Source organism: Lissotriton vulgaris, chromosome 7, assembly GCF_964263255.1.
Source record: "Lissotriton vulgaris chromosome 7, aLisVul1.2, whole genome shotgun sequence".
NCBI classification, from domain to species: Eukaryota; Metazoa; Chordata; class Amphibia; order Caudata; family Salamandridae; genus Lissotriton; species Lissotriton vulgaris.
Genome location: NC_141695.1, coordinates 1003606544 through 1003627951, shown reverse-complemented (window position 1 = coordinate 1003627951; position 21408 = coordinate 1003606544).

The following is a 21408-nucleotide window of genomic DNA, read 5'->3' as shown; positions in this document are numbered from 1 at the left end:
TCTGTCCAACTGTTACCACGTTTTGTGCAGCCTGGCTCCCTCTGTAACGATTCCCCAGTGTCTTTCGATCCTACAGATGACTGTAGCAAACTTCCCAAATTTTTTCTTGGCCTCATACCCCCAAAGGAGTGCCTGACATTTGCCAGCCTAACGATACTCACATTCTGGGAAAAACCTCACTAACCATGCATATTTATGCACCACACATGGCAAATCCTTGCAATTGCAGAACATCATATCGCACTTGTCATCTTTGAGGTGCTGTAAGTATTTGGATTTGAGGGAAATATTCATCCTTGCTTGCTCTCCCACCTGAAGTCTATGGTGCTGCTGTTCCTTTCTCACATGTCCCTACAAAGAGACAAGTGACACACAGACTCAATCACTCAGCAAACATATATGCTTTGACGCTTTCATCTTGCTGTTTACCTTCCAAATGTTCCCCCTTCACCACAAATACAGGCCAGCCATTCCTCATCCCCTCAGTCATCGTAGTCATTCACTCCTTAGGCCCTGCAAGACAAAAATGACCAAGAATCATGTCAGCAAGAAGGAGAAAAGCCTCAGTGTGCTCTTTTGTTCATACTGCTGCCCCCTAGTAACACTTCATGGCCACTGCAGCTTAAGAATGGGACTGAGAAGAGGGCTCTCCTATGCAAATAATGTCCTCCCATGCATACTTTCTTCTGAGACGGTCGGCGGCTTGTGCCGTGATACTGCCTCCAACATATGGTCTTCAACCAAATTTTAAAAAAGCCCACCTGCCTTAGACAAAGGATTTTGCCACTCGAAGGAAGCACATGGGGACATCACCATCATTTAGCAGGGTCCTAAATTGCCTGCTGTCCGCCTGTATACAGAACAAGGACGTTCGTGGCCGTTCGTGAGCGTTCTTCAAAGGAAGGAGGTGGGTGAATAAATCCAAGATGCCAGGGCAGGCCCAGCCCAGCCCAGTGCAGCCCAGCCCGGCACAGCGCACTGCTGTGGAGGTCCACTCCTTCACATCCTGCAGCAGGCATGATGCAGATCTACTAGAGCAAAGGCTTGACTCTGCTCTTGTCTGTCTCTTAAAGGAAAAATCTTTCCAACTTCTTATTGCACCTAATAAATGGACTCTAGCTAGCCTCAAACTCGACCCATCATTTCATTAGCCAGAGCTCATACTTGACCTTTATTTCTATCCAAGCTCACTGGCACCAAACCCCTGATTTGAGCGAGTGGCTCACACTAAAATGAAAAATCACCATCAACCAACCTATTTTACAATAAGTGTAGCACCATCCTCGCATTCTTGTGCTCAGTTATAACCCCCAATACCACAATTGCACTCTGCAATTCACCAAACTTAAAGGACAAAGAATGACGACATTGATAAAGGAAGATAAGGCCTTGCTCCTAGCACCTACTTGAGAAATAGGGCGGTTGGTAGAAGGTCATGAGAGAAAACATATGAAATGTTGGGAGACACCTGCCAAAAAAACACTAGCAAAAAAAAAATCACTGTTTGAAAATTTCCCACCTTGGGACACTTCTACAGCACTGGCAGGATTCGAACCCTGGCCTGTGAGGGCTGTCCCCCCAAAGGTACAAGCCTTACCTTTGAGCTATCTCCTTGGTGGTCTAGAGGATTGCAGTAGTAACTATAAGCAACATACAGGCCTTGGTCTCCTTCCCTGTGGCTTCCATTGCACATTAAATGGATGACCATGACATAAGGACAATTTGATAGGCTACTTACATGGAAACCAGAAAAACACTTAGCAAAAAAAAAAAAAGAAAATCACTGTTTGAAAATTTCCCACCGTGGGATACTTCTACAGCACTGGCAGGATTCGAACCCTGGCCTGTGAGGGCTGTCCCCACCAAAGGTACAAGCCTTACCTTTGAGCTATAGCTCCTTGGTGGTCTGGAGGATTGCAGTAGTAACTATAAGCAACATACAGGCCTTGGTGTCCTTTCCTGTGGCTTCCATTGCACATTAAATGGATGACCATGACATAAGGACAATTTGATAGGCTACTTACATGGAAACCAGAAAAACACTTAGCAACAAAAAATAAAAGAAAATCACTGTTTGAAAATTTCCCACCTTGGGATACTTCTACAGCACTGGCAGGATTCGAACCCTGGCCTGTGAGGGCTGTCCCCACCAAAGGTACAAGCCTTACCTTTGAGCTATAGCTCCTTGGTGGTCTGGAGGATTGCAGTAGTAACTATAAGCAACATACAGGCCTTGGTGTCCTTTCCTGTGGCTTCCATTGCACATTAAAAGGATGACCATGACATAAGGACAATTTGATAGGCTACTTACATGGAAACCAGTGTGGTCCAGTGGGTAAGTTCCTGCCTTCCATCCAGGCAACCAGGGTTCAAATCCCGGGTTCGGCACCAGGTAAGTAAATTGGTAAGTAAAATGTGTCTGTGTGTTGTGTAAGAGTGGAATCATGCCTAGCGAAAGAGGGATTGCAGATTGGTCGGTAAGTAAAATAGGTGTGGAAAGAAAGGTGAAAGAAAGAGAATGGGTGTTGTCTGTAGGAGGAGGACCCTGGGCAGGTTGGGTGGGGTCAGAGAGGAGGGGTATAGGAGGAGCCTGCGCAGAATGGGTGGGGTCAGAGAGCAGAGGAGGGGCTTAGGAGGAGCCTAGGGGCTTAGGAGGAGCCTAGTCAGATTGGGTGGGGTCAGAGAGGAGGGGGTATAGGAGGAGCCTGGCAGAGGGGGGTGTAGGAGGAGCCTAGTCAGATTGGGTGCGGTCAAATAGGAGGAGCCTGGGCAGAATGGGTGGGGCCAGACAGCAGAGGAGGGGCTTAGGAGGAACCTAGTCAGATTGGGTGGGGTCAAATAGGAGGAGCCTGGGCAGAATGGGTGGGGTCAGACAGCAGAGGAGGGGCTTAGGAGGAGCCTAGTCAGATTGGGTGGGGTCAGAGAGGAGGGGTATAGGAGGAGCCTGGGCAGAATGGGTGGAGTCAGAGAGGAGGGGGTATAGGAGGAGCCTGGGCAGAATGGGTATAGGAGGAGCCTAGTCAGATTGGGTGAGGTCAGAGAGGAGGGGTATAGGAGGAGCCTGGGCAGAATGGGTGGGGTCAGACAGCAGAGGATGGGTTTAGGAGGAGCTTAGTCAGAATGGGTGGGGTCAGAGAGCAGAGGAGGGGTTAAGGAGGAGCCTAGTCAGATTGGGTGGGGTCAGAGAGGAGGGGGTATAGGAGGAGCCTAGTCAGATTGGGTGAGGTCAGAGAGGAGGGGCTGAGGAGGAGCCTGGGCAGAATGGGTGGAGTCAGACAGCAGAGGATTGGTTTAGGAGGAGCTTAGTCAGAATGGGTGGGGTCAGACAGCAGAGGAGGGGCTTAGGAGGAGCCTAGTCAGATTGGGGTCAAATAAGAGGGGTATAGGAGGAGCCTGGGCAGAATGGGTGGGGTCAGAGGGGTATGGGAGGAGCCTGGGCAGAATGGGTGGAGTCAGAGAGGAGGGGCTTAGGAGGAGCCTGGGCAGAATGGGTGGGGTCAGACAGCAGAGGAGGGGCTTAGGAGGAGCCTGGGCAGAATGGGTGGAGTCAGAGAGGAGGGGTATAGGAGGAGCCTGGGCAGAATGGGTATAGGAGGAGCCTAGTCAGATTGGGTGAGGTCAGAGAGGAGGGGTATAGGAGGAGCCTGGGCAGAATGGGTGGAGTCAGAGAGGAGGGGGTATAGGAGGAGCCTAGTCAGATTGGGTGGGGTCAGAGAGCAGAGGAGGGGTTAAGGAGGAGCCTAGTCAGATTGGGTGTGGTCAAATAGGAGGAGCCTGGGCAGAATGGGTGGGGTCTGAGGGCCTAGGAAGGGGTCATAGATGGAGGAGGATCCTGACTTATGGTGGGGAACTGCAAAAACTTTTTTAATGCACCCCCCTATACTTTCTGATTTCTGTTTGGAGGGGGCAGTCGGGGAGCAGTATTAAAAGGTGCTTAGGCGCAACGTGAAGAGCGATGAGGTGCACAGAATGGCATGCCTTCCAGGTACTTTTTGGGGGGGCTACCATTATTTTTTATTGCTCTGATCCTCCCTCATGGGGTGTACCCCAAATGGTTAGGGGCAACGGGGGAGGGGGGGTGGCAAAAAGCTGTTTGACAGTTTCTGTTACCAACAGGGGTCACCATACGATTCTGCTGCAGTTATGGTATTGAAAGGTACAACAAGGAGCATGTGAATGTATTTTTGCAGGTGGGGTGCCCCAAAATGTTACTGCCAGCAGCAGCAGCCCCCCTCCTCCCCACCCAGCAGATTGGTATAGGTACCTTTAGGACATTTCTGTTGAAAAAAGAGGCTATAGCGAATCGTGCTATGAAATCCTAGAGCACTAACATTTGCTAAATAAAGGTGGCATCGGAGCATACGAATGAGGCAGAGAGAGGCTACTGTTGCCAATTGGTTTGGTGGGTCATAGTGAATAACCTCGGCATGCAAATAGGCAGTGTGAGGATTGGCAGTGTCTGTAGAGAATTTTGGCATGCTCTTCAGCTTATTTTTTCCTCCTTACGTTGGCTATGAACTACAGAGGAAAGGCCCGGCCTTACTGTTGGACAAAACATGTATTTATGATTTTAAGAAGTGTAGTCTGACTGTACTGAGAGGGGCTGTACAGTACGGTAAATGCCTGTATACCCCTGCAATGTGCATCCAACTGTCACTTGAGATTCAATAGCGAACGAAGCAGCTGGGTTACTGACTGAATGTAAATGGAAGGCACATAGCAAGGGTGTTTGTGGTCACTCAAATGATTGAAACCTGGTTGATGCACTACCAAAGCTGGGGTTCCAGGAGGGAACATTTGAGGGGCATTGAGATGGTGGTGCCCAGAGGTCAAAATATGTTTCAGAGACAGAGAGGTACTGCGGTCCTGGTCCCACATTGGGGGTAGTCAAAAGTCCGGCTAAAGATTTCTGTCCAACTGTTACCACGTTTTGTGCAGCCTGGCTCCCTCTGTAACGATTCCCCAGTGTCTTTCGATCCTACAGATGACTGTAGCAAACTTCCCAAATTTTTTCTTGGCCTCATACCCCCAAAGGAGTGCCTGACATTTGCCAGCCTAACGATACTCACATTCTGGGAAAAACCTCACTAACCATGCATATTTATGCACCACACATGGCAAATCCTTGCAATTGCAGAACATCATATCGCACTTGTCATCTTTGAGGTGCTGTAAGTATTTGGATTTGAGGGAAATATTCATCCTTGCTTGCTCTCCCACCTGAAGTCTATGGTGCTGCTGTTCCTTTCTCACATGTCCCTACAAAGAGACAAGTGACACACAGACTCAATCACTCAGCAAACATATATGCTTTGACGCTTTCATCTTGCTGTTTACCTTCCAAATGTTCCCCCTTCACCACAAATACAGGCCAGCCATTCCTCATCCCCTCAGTCATCGTAGTCATTCACTCCTTAGGCCCTGCAAGACAAAAATGACCAAGAATCATGTCAGCAAGAAGGAGAAAAGCCTCAGTGTGCTCTTTTGTTCATACTGCTGCCCCCTAGTAACACTTCATGGCCACTGCAGCTTAAGAATGGGACTGAGAAGAGGGCTCTCCTATGCAAATAATGTCCTCCCATGCATACTTTCTTCTGAGACGGTCGGCGGCTTGTGCCGTGATACTGCCTCCAACATATGGTCTTCAACCAAATTTTAAAAAAGCCCACCTGCCTTAGACAAAGGATTTTGCCACTCGAAGGAAGCACATGGGGACATCACCATCATTTAGCAGGGTCCTAAATTGCCTGCTGTCCGCCTGTATACAGAACAAGGACGTTCGTGGCCGTTCGTGAGCGTTCTTCAAAGGAAGGAGGTGGGTGAATAAATCCAAGATGCCAGGGCAGGCCCAGCCCAGCCCAGTGCAGCCCAGCCCGGCACAGCGCACTGCTGTGGAGGTCCACTCCTTCACATCCTGCAGCAGGCATGATGCAGATCTACTAGAGCAAAGGCTTGACTCTGCTCTTGTCTGTCTCTTAAAGGAAAAATCTTTCCAACTTCTTATTGCACCTAATAAATGGACTCTAGCTAGCCTCAAACTCGACCCATCATTTCATTAGCCAGAGCTCATACTTGACCTTTATTTCTATCCAAGCTCACTGGCACCAAACCCCTGATTTGAGCGAGTGGCTCACACTAAAATGAAAAATCACCATCAACCAACCTATTTTACAATAAGTGTAGCACCATCCTCGCATTCTTGTGCTCAGTTATAACCCCCAATACCACAATTGCACTCTGCAATTCACCAAACTTAAAGGACAAAGAATGACGACATTGATAAAGGAAGATAAGGCCTTGCTCCTAGCACCTACTTGAGAAATAGGGCGGTTGGTAGAAGGTCATGAGAGAAAACATATGAAATGTTGGGAGACACCTGCCAAAAAAACACTAGCAAAAAAAAAATCACTGTTTGAAAATTTCCCACCTTGGGACACTTCTACAGCACTGGCAGGATTCGAACCCTGGCCTGTGAGGGCTGTCCCCCCAAAGGTACAAGCCTTACCTTTGAGCTATCTCCTTGGTGGTCTAGAGGATTGCAGTAGTAACTATAAGCAACATACAGGCCTTGGTCTCCTTCCCTGTGGCTTCCATTGCACATTAAATGGATGACCATGACATAAGGACAATTTGATAGGCTACTTACATGGAAACCAGAAAAACACTTAGCAAAAAAAAAAAAAGAAAATCACTGTTTGAAAATTTCCCACCGTGGGATACTTCTACAGCACTGGCAGGATTCGAACACTGGCCTGTGAGGGCTGTCCCCACCAAAGGTACAAGCCTTACCTTTGAGCTATAGCTCCTTGGTGGTCTGGAGGATTGCAGTAGTAACTATAAGCAACATACAGGCCTTGGTGTCCTTTCCTGTGGCTTCCATTGCACATTAAATGGATGACCATGACATAAGGACAATTTGATAGGCTACTTACATGGAAACCAGAAAAACACTTAGCAACAAAAAATAAAAGAAAATCACTGTTTGAAAATTTCCCACCTTGGGATACTTCTACAGCACTGGCAGGATTCGAACCCTGGCCTGTGAGGGCTGTCCCCACCAAAGGTACAAGCCTTACCTTTGAGCTATAGCTCCTTGGTGGTCTGGAGGATTGCAGTAGTAACTATAAGCAACATACAGGCCTTGGTGTCCTTTCCTGTGGCTTCCATTGCACATTAAAAGGATGACCATGACATAAGGACAATTTGATAGGCTACTTACATGGAAACCAGTGTGGTCCAGTGGGTAAGTTCCTGCCTTCCATCCAGGCAACCAGGGTTCAAATCCCGGGTTCGGCACCAGGTAAGTAAATTGGTAAGTAAAATGTGTCTGTGTGTTGTGTAAGAGTGGAATCATGCCTAGCGAAAGAGGGATTGCAGATTGGTCGGTAAGTAAAATAGGTGTGGAAAGAAAGGTGAAAGAAAGAGAATGGGTGTTGTCTGTAGGAGGAGGACCCTGGGCAGGTTGGGTGGGGTCAGAGAGGAGGGGTATAGGAGGAGCCTGCGCAGAATGGGTGGGGTCAGAGAGCAGAGGAGGGGCTTAGGAGGAGCCTAGGGGCTTAGGAGGAGCCTAGTCAGATTGGGTGGGGTCAGAGAGGAGGGGGTATAGGAGGAGCCTGGCAGAGGGGGGTGTAGGAGGAGCCTAGTCAGATTGGGTGCGGTCAAATAGGAGGAGCCTGGGCAGAATGGGTGGGGTCAGAGGGGTATGGGAGGAGACTGGGTAGAATGGGTGGAGTCAGAGAGGAGGGGGAATAGGAGGAGCCTGGGCAGAATGGGTGGAGTCAGAGAGGAGGAGCCTGGGCAGAATGGGTGGGGTCAGACAGCAGAGGAGGGGCTTAGGAGGAGCCTGGGCAGAGGGGGTATAGGAGGAGTATGGGAGGAGCCTGGGTAGAATGGGTGGAGTCAGAGAGGAGGGGGTATAGGAGGAGCCTAGTCAGAGGGGGTGGGGTCAGAGAGGAGGGGCTTAGGAGGAGCCTAGTCAGATTGGGTGGGGTCAAATAGGAGGAGCCTGGGCAGAATGGGTGGGGTCAGACAGCAGAGGAGGGGCTTAGGAGGAGCCAAGTCAGATTGGGTGGGGTCAAATAGGAGGGGTATAGGAGAAGGAGCCTGGGCAGAATGGGTGGGGTCAGAGGGGTATGGGAGGAGCCTGGGCAGAATGGGTGGAGTCAGATAGGAGGGGGTATAGGAGGAGCCTGGGCAGAATGGGTGGGGTCAGACAGCAGAGGAGGGGCTTAGGAGGAGCCTGGGCAGAATGGGTGGGGTCAGAGAGGAGATGCTTAGGCAGAGCCTGGGCAGTATGGGTGGGGGCAGACAGCAGAGGAGGGGCTTAGGAGGAGCCTAGTCAGATTGGGTGGGGTCAAATAAGAGGAACCTAGTCAGAATGGGTGGGGTCAGAGGGGTATGGGAGGAGCCTGGGCAGAATGGGTGGGGTCAGACAGCAGAGGAGGGGCTTAGGAGGAGCCTGGGCAGGAGGAGGGAGTATATGGGCAGAATGGGTGGGGTCAGAGAGGAGGGGCTTAGGAGGAGCCTGGGCAGAATGGGTGGAGTCAGAGAGGAGGGGGTATAGGAGGAGCCTGGCAGAGGGGGGTGTAGGAGGAGCCTGGCAGAGGGGGGTGTAGGTGGAGCCTAGTCAGATTGGGTGGGGTCAAATAGGAGGAGCCTGGGCAGAGGGGGTGGGGTCAGAGAGGAGGGGTATAGGAGGAGCCTGGGCAGAATGGGTGGGGTCAGAGGGGTATGGGAGGAGCCTGGGTAGAATGGGTGGAGTCAGAGAGGAGGGGGTATAGGAGGAGCCTGGCAGAGGGGGGGTGTAGGAGGAGCCTGGGCAGAATGGGTGGGGTCAGACAGCAGAGGAGGGGCTTAGGAGGAGCCTAGTCAGATTGGGTGGGGTCAGAGAGGAGGGGTATAAGAGGAGCCTGGGCAGAGGGGGTATAGGAGGAGCCTGGGCAGAGGGGGTATAGGAGGAGCCTAGTCAGATTAGGTGGGGTCAAATAGGAGGAGCCTGGGCAGAATGGGTGGAGTCAGAGAGGAGGGGGTATAGGAGGAGCCTGGGCAGAATGGGTGGGGTCAGACAGCAGAGGAGGGGCTTAGGAGGAGCCTAGTCAGATTGGGTGGGGTATAGGAGGAGCCTGGGGAGAATGGGTGGGGTCAGACAGCAGAGAAGGGGCTTAGGAGGAGCCTTGTCAGATTGGGTGGGGTCAAATAGGAGGAGCCTGGGCAGAGGGGGGTATAGGAGGAGCCTAGTCAGATTGGGTGGGGTCAGAGAGCAGAGGAGGGGCTTAGGAGGAGCCTAGGGGCTTAGGAGGAGCCTAGTCAGATTGGGTGGGGTCAGAGAGGAGGGGGTATAGGAGGAGCCTGGGCAGTATGGGTGGGGTCAGACAGCAGAGGAGGGGCTTAGGAGGAGCCTAGTCAGATTGGGTGGGGTCAAATAGGAGGAGCCTAGTCAGAATGGGTGGAGTCAGAGAGGAGGGGCTTAGGGGGAGCCTAGGCAGAATGGGTGGGGTCAGACAGCAGAGGAGGGGCTTAGGAGGCGCCTGGGCAGAATTGGTGGGGTCAGAGAGGAGGGGCTTAGGAGGAGCCTGGGCAGAATGGGTGGGGTCAGACAGCAGAGAAGGGGCTTAGGAGGAGCCTAGTCAGATTGGGTGGGGTCAAATAGGAGGAGCCTGGGCAGAATGGGTGAGGTCAGAGAGGAGGGGTATAGGAGGAGCCTAGTCAGATTGGGTGGGGTCAAATAGGAGGGGGTATAGGAGGAGCCTGGGCAGAATGGGTGGGGCCAGACAGCAGAGGAGGGGCTTAGGAGGAGCCTAGTCAGATTGGGTGAGGTCAGAGAGGAGGGGCTTAGGAGGAGCCTGGGCAGAATGGGTGGGGTCAGACAGCAGAGGAGGGGCTTAGGAGGAGCCTGGGCAGAATGGGTGGGGTCAGAGAGGAGTATCTTAGGCGGAGCCTGGGCAGAATGGGTGGGGTCAGAGAGGAGTATCTTAGGCGGAGCCTGGGCAGAATGGGTGGGGTCAGAGAGGAGTATCTTAGGCGGAGCCTGGGCAGAATGGGTGGGGTCAGACAGCAGAGGAGGGGCTTAGGAGGAGCCTAGTCAGATTGGGTGGGGTCAAATAGGAGGAGCCTAGTCAGAATGGGTGGAGTCAGAGAGGAGGGGGTATAGGAGGAGCCTAGTCAGATTGGGTGGGGTCAGAGAGGAGGGGCTTAGGAGGAGCCTAGGGGCTTAGGAGGAGCCTAGTCAGATTGGGTGGGGTCAGAGAGGAGGGGTATAGGAGGAGCCTGGGCAGAATGGGTGGGGTCAGACAGCAGATGAGGGGCTTAGGAGGAGCCTGGGCAGAATTGGTGGGGTCAGAGAGGAGGGGCTTAGGAGGAGCCTGGGCAGAATGGGTGGGGTCAGACAGCAGAGGAGGGGCTTAGGAGGAACCTAGTCAGATTGGGTGGGGTCAAATAGGAGGAGCCTGGGCAGAATGGGTGGGGTCAGACAGCAGAGGAGGGGCTTAGGAGGAGCCTAGTCAGATTGGGTGGGGTCAGAGAGGAGGGGTATAGGAGGAGCCTGGGCAGAATGGGTGGAGTCAGAGAGGAGGGGGTATAGGAGGAGCCTGGGCAGAATGGGTATAGGAGGAGCCTAGTCAGATTGGGTGAGGTCAGAGAGGAGGGGTATAGGAGGAGCCTGGGCAGAATGGGTGGGGTCAGACAGCAGAGGATGGGTTTAGGAGGAGCTTAGTCAGAATGGGTGGGGTCAGAGAGGAGGGGGTATAGGAGGAGCCTAGTCAGATTGGGTGAGGTCAGAGAGGAGGGGCTGAGGAGGAGCCTGGGCAGAATGGGTGGAGTCAGACAGCAGAGGATTGGTTTAGGAGGAGCTTAGTCAGAATGGGTGGGGTCAGACAGCAGAGGAGGGGCTTAGGAGGAGCCTAGTCAGATTGGGGTCAAATAAGAGGGGTATAGGAGGAGCCTGGGCAGAATGGGTGGGGTCAGAGGGGTATGGGAGGAGCCTGGGCAGAATGGGTGGAGTCAGAGAGGAGGGGGTATGGGAGGAGCCTAGTCAGATTGGGTGTGGTCAAATAGGAGGAGCCTGGGCAGAATGGGTGGGGTCAGACAGCAGAGGAGGGGCTTAGGAGGAACCTAGTCAGATTGGGTGGGGTCAAATAGGAGGAGCCTGGGCAGAATGGGTGGGGTCAGACAGCAGAGGAGGGGCTTAGGAGGAGCCTAGTCAGATTGGGTGGGGTCAGAGAGGAGGGGTATAGGAGGAGCCTGGGCAGAATGGGTGGAGTCAGAGAGGAGGGGGTATAGGAGGAGCCTGGGCAGAATGGGTATAGGAGGAGCCTAGTCAGATTGGGTGAGGTCAGAGAGGAGGGGCTGAGGAGGAGCCTGGGCAGAATGGGTGGAGTCAGACAGCAGAGGATTGGTTTAGGAGGAGCTTAGTCAGAATGGGTGGGGTCAGACAGCAGAGGAGGGGCTTAGGAGGAGCCTAGTCAGATTGGGGTCAAATAAGAGGGGTATAGGAGGAGCCTGGGCAGAATGGGTGGGGTCAGAGGGGTATGGGAGGAGCCTGGGCAGAATGGGTGGAGTCAGAGAGGAGGGGGTATAGGAGGAGCCTAGTCAGATTGGGTGTGGTCAAATAGGAGGAGCCTGGGCAGAATGGGTGGGGTCAGACAGCAGAGGAGGGGCTTAGGAGGAACCTAGTCAGATTGGGTGGGGTCAAATAGGAGGAGCCTGGGCAGAATGGGTGGGGTCAGACAGCAGAGGAGGGGCTTAGGAGGAACCTAGTCAGATTGGGTGGGGTCAAATAGGAGGAGCCTGGGCAGAATGGGTGGGGTCAGAGAGGAGGGGCTTAGGAGGAGCCTAGGGGCTTAGGAGGAGCCTAGTCAGATTGGGTGGGGTCAGAGAGGAGGGGCTTAGGAGGAGCCTAGGGGCTTAGGAGGAGCCTAGTCAGATTGGGTGGGGTCAGAGAGGAGGGGCTTAGGAGGAGCCTGGGCAGGAGGAGGGGGTTTATGGGCAGAATGGGTGGGGTCAGAGAGGAGGGGCTTAGGCGGAGCCAGGGCAGAATGGGTGGGGTCAGACAGCAGAGGAGGGGCTTAGGAGGAGCCTGGGCAGGAGGAGGGGGTATATGGGCAGAATGGGTGAGGTCAGAGAGGAGGGGCTTAGGAGGAGCCTGGGCAGAATGGGTGGGGTCAGAGGGGTATGGGAGGAGCCTGGGTAGAATGGGTGGAGTCAGAGAGGAGGGGGTATAGGAGGAGCCTAGTCAGATTGGGTGGGGTCAAATAGGAGGAGCCTGGGCAGAATGGGTGGGGTCAGAGGGGTATGGGAGGAGCCTGGGTAGAATGGGTGGAGTCAGAGAGGAGGGGGTATAGGAGGAGCCTGGCAGAGGGGGGTGTAGGAGGAGCCTGGGCAGAATGGGTGGGGTCAGACAGCAGAGGAGGGGCTTAGGAGGAGCCTAGTCAGATTGGGTGGGGTCAGAGAGGAGGGGTATAAGAGGAGCCTGGGCAGAGGGGGTATAGGAGGAGCCTGGGCAGAGGGGGTGGGGTCAGAGAGGAGGGGTATAGGAGGAGCCTGGGCAGAGGGGGTATAGGAGGAGCCTAGTCAGATTAGGTGGGGTCAAATAGGAGGAGCCTGGGCAGAATGGGTGGAGTCAGAGAGGAGGGGGTATAGGAGGAGCCTGGGCAGAATGGGTGGGGTCAGACAGCAGAGGAGGGGCTTAGGAGGAGCCTAGTCAGATTGGGTGGGGTCAGAGAGGTGGGGTATAGGAGGAGCCTGGGGAGAATGGGTGGGGTCAGACAGCAGAGAAGGGGCTTAGGAGGAGCCTTGTCAGATTGGGTGGGGTCAAATAGGAGGAGCCTGGGCAGAGGGGGGTATAGGAGGAGCCTAGTCAGATTGGGTGGGGTCAGAGAGCAGAGGAGGGGCTTAGGAGGAGCCTAGGGGCTTAGGAGGAGCCTAGTCAGATTGGGTGGGGTCAGAGAGGAGATGCTTAGGCAGAGCCTGGGCAGTATGGGTGGGGTCAGACAGCAGAGGAGGGGCTTAGGAGGAGCCTAGTCAGAATGGGTGGGGTCAGACAGCAGAGGAGGGGCTTAGGAGGCGCCTGGGCAGAATTGGTGGGGTCAGAGAGGAGGGGCTTAGGAGGAGCCTGGGCAGAATGGGTGGGGTCAGACAGCAGAGGAGGGGCTTAGGAGGAGCCTAGTCAGATTGGGTGGGGTCAAATAGGAGGAGCCTGGGCAGAATGGGTGGGGTCAGACAGCAGAGGAGGGGCTTAGGAGGAGCCTGGGCAGAATGGGTGGGGTCAGAGAGGAGTATCTTAGGCGGAGCCTGGGCAGAATGGGTGGGGTCAGACAGCAGAGGAGGGGCTTAGGAGGAGCCTAGTCAGATTGGGTGGGGTCAAATAGGAGGAGCCTAGTCAGAATGGGTGGAGTCAGAGAGGAGGGGCTTAGGAGGAGCCTAGGCAGAATGGGTGGGGTCAGACAGCAGAGGAGGGGCTTAGGAGGCGCCTGGGCAGAATTGGTGGGGTCAGAGAGGAGGGGCTTAGGAGGAGCCTGGGCAGAATGGGTGGGGTCAGACAGCAGAGGAGGGGCTTAGGAGGAGCCTAGTCAGATTGGGTGGGGTCAAATAGGAGGAGCCTGGGCAGAATGGGTGAGGTCAGAGAGGAGGGGTATAGGAGGAGCCTAGTCAGATTGGGTGGGGTCAAATAGGAGGGGGTATAGGAGGAGCCTGGGCAGAATGGGTGGGGCCAGACAGCAGAGGAGGGGCTTAGGAGGAGCCTAGTCAGATTGGGTGAGGTCAGAGAGGAGGGGCTTAGGAGGAGCCTGGGCAGAATGGGTGGGGCCAGACAGCAGAGGAGGGGCTTAGGAGGAACCTAGTCAGATTGGGTGGGGTCAAATAGGAGGAGCCTGGGCAGAATGGGTGGGGTCAGACAGCAGAGGAGGGGCTTAGGAGGAGCCTGGGCAGAATGGGTGGGGTCAGAGAGGAGTATCTTAGGCGGAGCCTGGGCAGAATGGGTGGGGTCAGACAGCAGAGGAGGGGCTTAGGAGGAGCCTAGTCAGATTGGGTGGGGTCAAATAGGAGGAGCCTAGTCAGAATGGGTGGAGTCAGAGAGGAGGGGGTATAGGAGGAGCCTAGTCAGATTGGGTGGGGTCATAGAGGAGGGGCTTAGGAGGAGCCTAGTGGCTTAGGAGGAGCCTAGTCAGATTGGGTGGGGTCAGAGAGGAGGGGTATAGGAGGAGCCTGGGCAGAATGGGTGGGGTCAGACAGCAGATGAGGGGCTTAGGAGGAGCCTGGGCAGAATTGGTGGGGTCAGAGAGGAGGGGCTTAGGAGGAGCCTGGGCAGAATGGGTGGGGTCAGACAGCAGAGGAGGGGCTTAGGAGGAGCCTAGTCAGATTGGGTGGGGTCAAATAGGAGGGGGTATAGGAGGAGCCTGGGCAGAATGGGTGGGGCCAGACAGCAGAGGAGGGGCTTAGGAGGAACCTAGTCAGATTGGGTGGGGTCAAATAGGAGGAGCCTGGGCAGAATGGGTGGGGTCAGACAGCAGAGGAGGGGCTTAGGAGGAGCCTAGTCAGATTGGGTGGGGTCAGAGAGGAGGGGTATAGGAGGAGCCTGGGCAGAATGGGTGGAGTCAGAGAGGAGGGGGTATAGGAGGAGCCTGGGCAGAATGGGTATAGGAGGAGCCTAGTCAGATTGGGTGAGGTCAGAGAGGAGGGGTATAGGAGGAGCCTGGGCAGAATGGGTGGGGTCAGACAGCAGAGGATGGGTTTAGGAGGAGCTTAGTCAGAATGGGTGGAGTCAGAGAGGAGGGGGTATAGGAGGAGCCTAGTCAGATTGGGTGAGGTCAGAGAGGAGGGGCTGAGGAGGAGCCTGGGCAGAATGGGTGGAGTCAGACAGCAGAGGATTGGTTTAGGAGGAGCTTAGTCAGAATGGGTGGGGTCAGACAGCAGAGGATTGGTTTAGGAGGAGCCTAGTCAGATTGGGGTCAAATAAGAGGGGTATAGGAGGAGCCTGGGCAGAATGGGTGGGGTCAGAGGGGTATGGGAGGAGCCTGGGCAGAATGGGTGGAGTCAGAGAGGAGGGGGTATAGGAGGAGCCTAGTCAGATTGGGTGTGGTCAAATAGGAGGAGCCTGGGCAGAATGGGTGGGGTCTGAGGGCCTAGGAAGGGGTCATAGATGGAGGAGGATCCTGACTTATGGTGGGGAACTGCAAAAACTTTTTTAATGCACCCCCCTATACTTTCTGATTTCTGTTTGGAGGGGGCAGTCGGGGAGCAGTATTAAAAGGTGCTTAGGCGCAACGTGAAGAGCGATGAGGTGCACAGAATGGCATGCCTTCCAGGTACTTTTTGGGGGGGCTACCATTATTTTTTATTGCTCTGATCCTCCCTCATGGGGTGTACCCCAAATGGTTAGGGGCAACGGGGGAGGGTGGGTGGCAAAAAGCTGTTTGACAGTTTCTGTTACCAACAGGGGTCACCATACGATTCTGCTGCAGTTATGGTATTGAAAGGTACAACAAGGAGCATGTGAATGTATTTTTGCAGGTGGGGTGCCCCAAAATTTTACTGCCAGCAGCAGCAGCCCCCCTCCTCCCCACCCAGCAGATTGGTATAGGTACCTTTAGGACATTTCTGTTGAAAAAAGAGGCTATAGCGAATCGTGCTATGAAATCCTAGAGCACTAACATTTGCTAAATAAAGGTGGCATCGGAGCATACGAATGAGGCAGAGAGAGGCTACTGTTGCCAATTGGTTTGGTGGGTCATAGTGAATAACCTCGGCATGCAAATAGGCAGTGTGAGGATTGGCAGTGTCTGTAGAGAATTTTGGCATGCTCTTCAGCTTATTTTTTCCTCCTTACGTTGGCTATGAACTACAGAGGAAAGGCCCGGCCTTACTGTTGGACAAAACATGTATTTATGATTTTAAGAAGTGTAGTCTGACTGTACTGAGAGGGGCTGTACAGTACGGTAAATGCCTGTATACCCCTGCAATGTGCATCCAACTGTCACTTGAGATTCAATAGCGAACGAAGCAGCTGGGTTACTGACTGAATGTAAATGGAAGGCACATAGCAAGGGTGTTTGTGGTCACTCAAATGATTGAAACCTGGTTGATGCACTACCAAAGCTGGGGTTCCAGGAGGGAACATTTGAGGGGCATTGAGATGGTGGTGCCCAGAGGTCAAAATATGTTTCAGAGACAGAGAGGTACTGCGGTCCTGGTCCCACATTGGGGGTAGTCAAAAGTCCGGCTAAAGATTTCTGTCCAACTGTTACCACGTTTTGTGCAGCCTGGCTCCCTCTGTAACGATTCCCCAGTGTCTTTCGATCCTACAGATGACTGTAGCAAACTTCCCAAATTTTTTCTTGGCCTCATACCCCCAAAGGAGTGCCTGACATTTGCCAGCCTAACGATACTCACATTCTGGGAAAAACCTCACTAACCATGCATATTTATGCACCACACATGGCAAATCCTTGCAATTGCAGAACATCATATCGCACTTGTCATCTTTGAGGTGCTGTAAGTATTTGGATTTGAGGGAAATATTCATCCTTGCTTGCTCTCCCACCTGAAGTCTATGGTGCTGCTGTTCCTTTCTCACATGTCCCTACAAAGAGACAAGTGACACACAGACTCAATCACTCAGCAAACATATATGCTTTGACGCTTTCATCTTGCTGTTTACCTTCCAAATGTTCCCCCTTCACCACAAATACAGGCCAGCCATTCCTCATCCCCTCAGTCATCGTAGTCATTCACTCCTTAGGCCCTGCAAGACAAAAATGACCAAGAATCATGTCAGCAAGAAGGAGAAAAGCCTCAGTGTGCTCTTTTGTTCATACTGCTGCCCCCTAGTAACACTTCATGGCCACTGCAGCTTAAGAATGGGACTGAGAAGAGGGCTCTCCTATGCAAATAATGTCCTCCCATGCATACTTTCTTCTGAGACGGTCGGCGGCTTGTGCCGTGATACTGCCTCCAACATATGGTCTTCAACCAAATTTTAAAAAAGCCCACCTGCCTTAGACGAAGGATTTTGCCACTCGAAGGAAGCACATGGGGACATCACCATCATTTAGCAGGGTCCTAAATTGCCCGCTGTCCGCCTGTATACAGAACAAGGACGTTCGTGGCCGTTCGTGAGCGTTCTTCAAAGGAAGGAGGTGGGTGAATAAATCCAAGATGCCAGGGCAGGCCCAGCCCAGCCCAGTGCAGCCCAACCCGGCACAGCGCACTGCTGTGGAGGTCCACTCCTTCACATCCTGCAGCAGGCATGATGCAGATCTACTAGAGCAAAGGCTTGACTCTGCTCTTGTCTGTCTCTTAAAGGAAAAATCTTTCCAAATTCTTATTGCACCTAATAAATGGACTCTAGCTAGCCTCAAACTCGACCCATCATTTCATTAGCCAGAGCTCATACTTGACCTTTATTTCTATCCAAGCTCACTGGCACCAAACCCCTGATTTGAGCGAGTGGCTCACACTAAAATGAAAAATCACCATCAACCAACCTATTTTACAATAAGTGTAGCACCATCCTCGCATTCTTGTGCTCAGTTATAACCCCCAATACCACAATTGCACTCTGCAATTCACCAAACTTAAAGGACAAAGAATGACGACATTGATAAAGGAAGATACGGCCTTGTTCCTAGCACCTACTTGAGAAATAGGGCGGTTGGTAGAAGGTCATGAGAGAAAACATATGAAATGTTGGGAGACACCTGCCAAAAAAACACTAGCAAAAAAAAAATCACTGTTTGAAAATTTCCCACCTTGGGACACTTCTACAGCACTGGCAGGATTCAAACCCTGGCCTGTGAGGGCTGTCCCCCCAAAGGTACAAGCCTTACCTTTGAGCTATCTCCTTAGTGGTCTAGAGGATTGCAGTAGTAACTATAAGCAACATACAGGCCTTGGTCTCCTTCCCTGTGGCTTCCATTGCACATTAAATGGATGACCATGACATAAGGACAATTTGATAGGCTACTTACATGGAAACCAGAAAAACACTTAGCAAAAAAAAAAAAAAAGAAAATCACTGTTTGAAAATTGTCCACCTTGGGATACTTCTACAGCACTGGCAGGATTCGAACCCTGGCCTGTGAGGGCTGTCCCCACCAAAGGTACAAGCCTTACCTTTGAGCTATAGCTCCTTGGTGGTCTGGAGGATTGCAGTAGTAACTATAAGCAACATACAGGCCTTGGTGTCCTTTCCTGTGGCTTCCATTGCACATTAAATGGATGACCATGACATAAGGACAATTTGATAGGCTACTTACATAGAAACCAGAAAAACACTTAGCAACAAAAAATAAAAGAAAATCACTGTTTGAAAATTTCCCACCTTGGGATACTTCTACAGCACTGGCAGGATTCGAACCCTGGCCTGTGAGGGCTGTCCCCACCAAAGGCACAAGCCTTACCTTTGAGCTATAGCTCCTTGGTGGTCTGGAGGATTGCAGTAGTAACTATAAGCAACATACAGGCCTTGGTGTCCTTTCCTGTGGCTTCCATTGCACATTAAATGGATGACCATGACATACGGACAATTTGATAGGCTACTTACATGGAAACCAGAAAAACACTTAGCAAAAAAAAAAAAAAGAAAATCACTGTTTGAAAATTTCCCACCTTGGGATACTTCTACAGCACTGGCAGGATTCGAACCCTGGCCTGTGAGGGCTGTCCCCACCAAAGGTACAAGCCTTACCTTTGAGCTATAGCTCCTTGGTGGTCTAGAGGATTGCAGAAGTAACTATAAGCAACATACAGGCCTTGGTGTCCTTTCCTGTGGCTTCCATTGCACATTAAAAGGATGACCATGACATAAGGACAATTTGATAGGCTACTTACATGGAAACCAGTGTGGTCCAGTGGGTAAGTTCCTGCCTTCCATCCAGGCAACCAGGGTTCAAATCCCGGGTTCGGCACCAGGTAAGTAAATTGGTAAGTAAAATGTGTCTGTGTGTTGTGTAAGAGTGGAATCATGCCTAGCGAAAGAGGGATTGCAGATTGGTCGGTAAGTAAAATAGGTGTGGAAAGAAAGGTGAAAGAAAGAGAATGGGTGTTGTCTGTAGGAGGAGGACCCTGGGCAGGTTGGGTGGGGTCAGAGAAGAGGGGTATAGGAGGAGCCTGGGCAGAATGGGTGGGGTCAGAGAGCAGAGGAGGGGCTTAGGAGGAGCCTAGGGGCTTAGGAGGAGCCTAGTCAGATTGGGTGGGGTCAGAGAGGAGGGGGTATAGGAGGAGCCTGGCAGAGGGGGGTGTAGGAGGAGCCTAGTCAGATTGGGTGGGGTCAAATAGGAGGAGCCTGGGCAGAATGGGTGGGGTCAGAGGGGTATGGGAGGAGCCTGGGTAGAATGGGTGGAGTCAGAGAGGAGGGGGTATAGGAGGAGCCTGGCAGAGGGGGGTGTAGGAGGAGCCTAGTCAGAATGGGTGGGGTCAGAGAGGAGGGGCTTAGGAGGAGCCTAGTCAGATTGGGTGGGGTCAGAGGGGTATGGGAGGAGCCTGGGTAGAATGGGTGGAGTCAGAGAGGAGGGGGTATAGGAGGAGCCTGGCAGAGGGGGGGTGTAGGAGGAGCCTAGTCAGATTGGGTGGGGTCAGAGAGGAGGGGCTTAGGAGGAGCCTAGTCAGATTGGGTGGGGTCAGAGAGGAGGGGCTTAGGAGGAGCCTAGTCAGATTGGGTGGGGTCAAATAGGAGGAGCCTGGGCAGAATGGGTGGGGTCAGACAGCAGAGGAGGGGCTTAGGAGGAGCCTGGGCAGAATGGGTGGGGTCAGAGAGGAGATGCTTAGGCAGAGCCTGGGCAGTATGGGTGGGGGCAGACAGCAGAGGAGGGGCTTAGGAGGAGCCTAGTCAGATTGGGTGGGGTCAAATAGGAGGAACCTAGTCAGAATGGGTGGAGTCAGAGAGGAGGGGGGTATAGGAGGAGCCTAGTCAGATTGGGTGGGGTCAGAGAGGAGGGGCTTAGGAGGAGCCTAGGGGCTTAGGAGGAGCCTAGTCAGATTGGGTGCGGTCAGAGAGGAGGGGTATAGGAGGAGCCTGGGCAGAATGGGTGGGGTCAGACAGCAGATGAGGGGCTTAGGAGGAGCCTGGGCAGAATGGGTGGGGTCATACAGCAGAGGAGGGGTATAGGAGGAGCCTGGCAGAGGGGGGTGTAGGAGGAGCCTAGTCAGATTGGGTGGGGTCAGAGAGGAGGGGTATAGGAGGAGCCTGGGCAGAGGGGGTGGGGTCAGGGAGGAGGGGTATAGGAGGAGCCTGGGCAGAGGGGGTATAGGAGGAGCCTGGCCAGAGGGGGTGGGGTCAGAGAGGAGGGGTATAGGAGGAGCCTGGGCAGAATGGGTGGGGTCAGACAGCAGAGGAGGGGCTTAGGAGGAGCTTAGTCAGATTGGGTGGGGTCAAATAGGAGGAGCCTGGGCAGAATGGGTGGGGTCAGAGGGGTATGGGAGGAGCCTGGGCAGAATGGGTGGGGTCAGACAGCAGAGGAGGGGCATAGGAGGAGCCTGGGCAGAATGGGTGGGGTCAGAGAGGAGGGGCTTAGGCGAAGCCTGGGCAGAATGGGTGGGGTCAGAGAGGAGGGGCTTAGGCGGAGCCTGGGCAGAATGGGTGGGGTCAGACAGCAGAGGAGGGGCTTAGGAGGAGCCTGGGCAGGAGGAGGGGGTATATGGGCAGAATGGGTGGGGTCAGAGGGGTATAGGAGGAGCCTGGGCAGAATGGGTATAGGAGGAGCCTAGTCAGATTGGGTGTGGTCAAATAGGAGGAGCCTGGGCAGAATGGGTGGGGTCAGAGAGGAGGGGGTATAGGAGGAGCCTGGCAGAGGGGGGTGTAGGAGGAGCCTAGTCAGATTGGGTGGGGTCAAATAGGAGGAGCCTGGGCAGAGGGGGTGGGGTCAGAGAGGAGGGGTATAGGAGGAGCCTGGGCAGAATGGGTGGGGTCAGACAGCAGAGGAGGGGCTTAGGAGGAGCCTGGGCAGGAGGAGGGGGTATATGGGCAGAATGGGTGGGGTCAGAGAGGAGGGGCTTAGGAGGAGCCTGGGCAGAATGGGTGGGGTCAGAGAGGAGGGGGTATAGGAGGAGCCTGGGCAGAATGGGTATAGGAGGAGCCTAGTCAGATTGGGTGTGGTCAAATAGGAGGAGCCTGGGCAGAATGGGTGGGGTCAGAGAGGAGGGGGTATAGGAGGAGCCTGGCAGAGGGGGGTATAGGAGGAGCCTGGGCAGAGGGGGGTGTAGGAGGAGCCTAGTCAGATTGGGTGGGGTCAAATAGGAGGAGCCTGGGCAGAATGGGTGGGGTCAGAGGGGTATGGGAGGAGCCTGGGTAGAATGGGTGGAGTCAGAGAGGAGGGGGTATAGGAGGAGCCTGGCAGAGGGGGGTGTAGGAGGAGCCTAGTCAGATTGGGTGGGGTCAAATAGGAGGAGCCTGGGCAGAATGGGTGGGGTCAGAGGGGT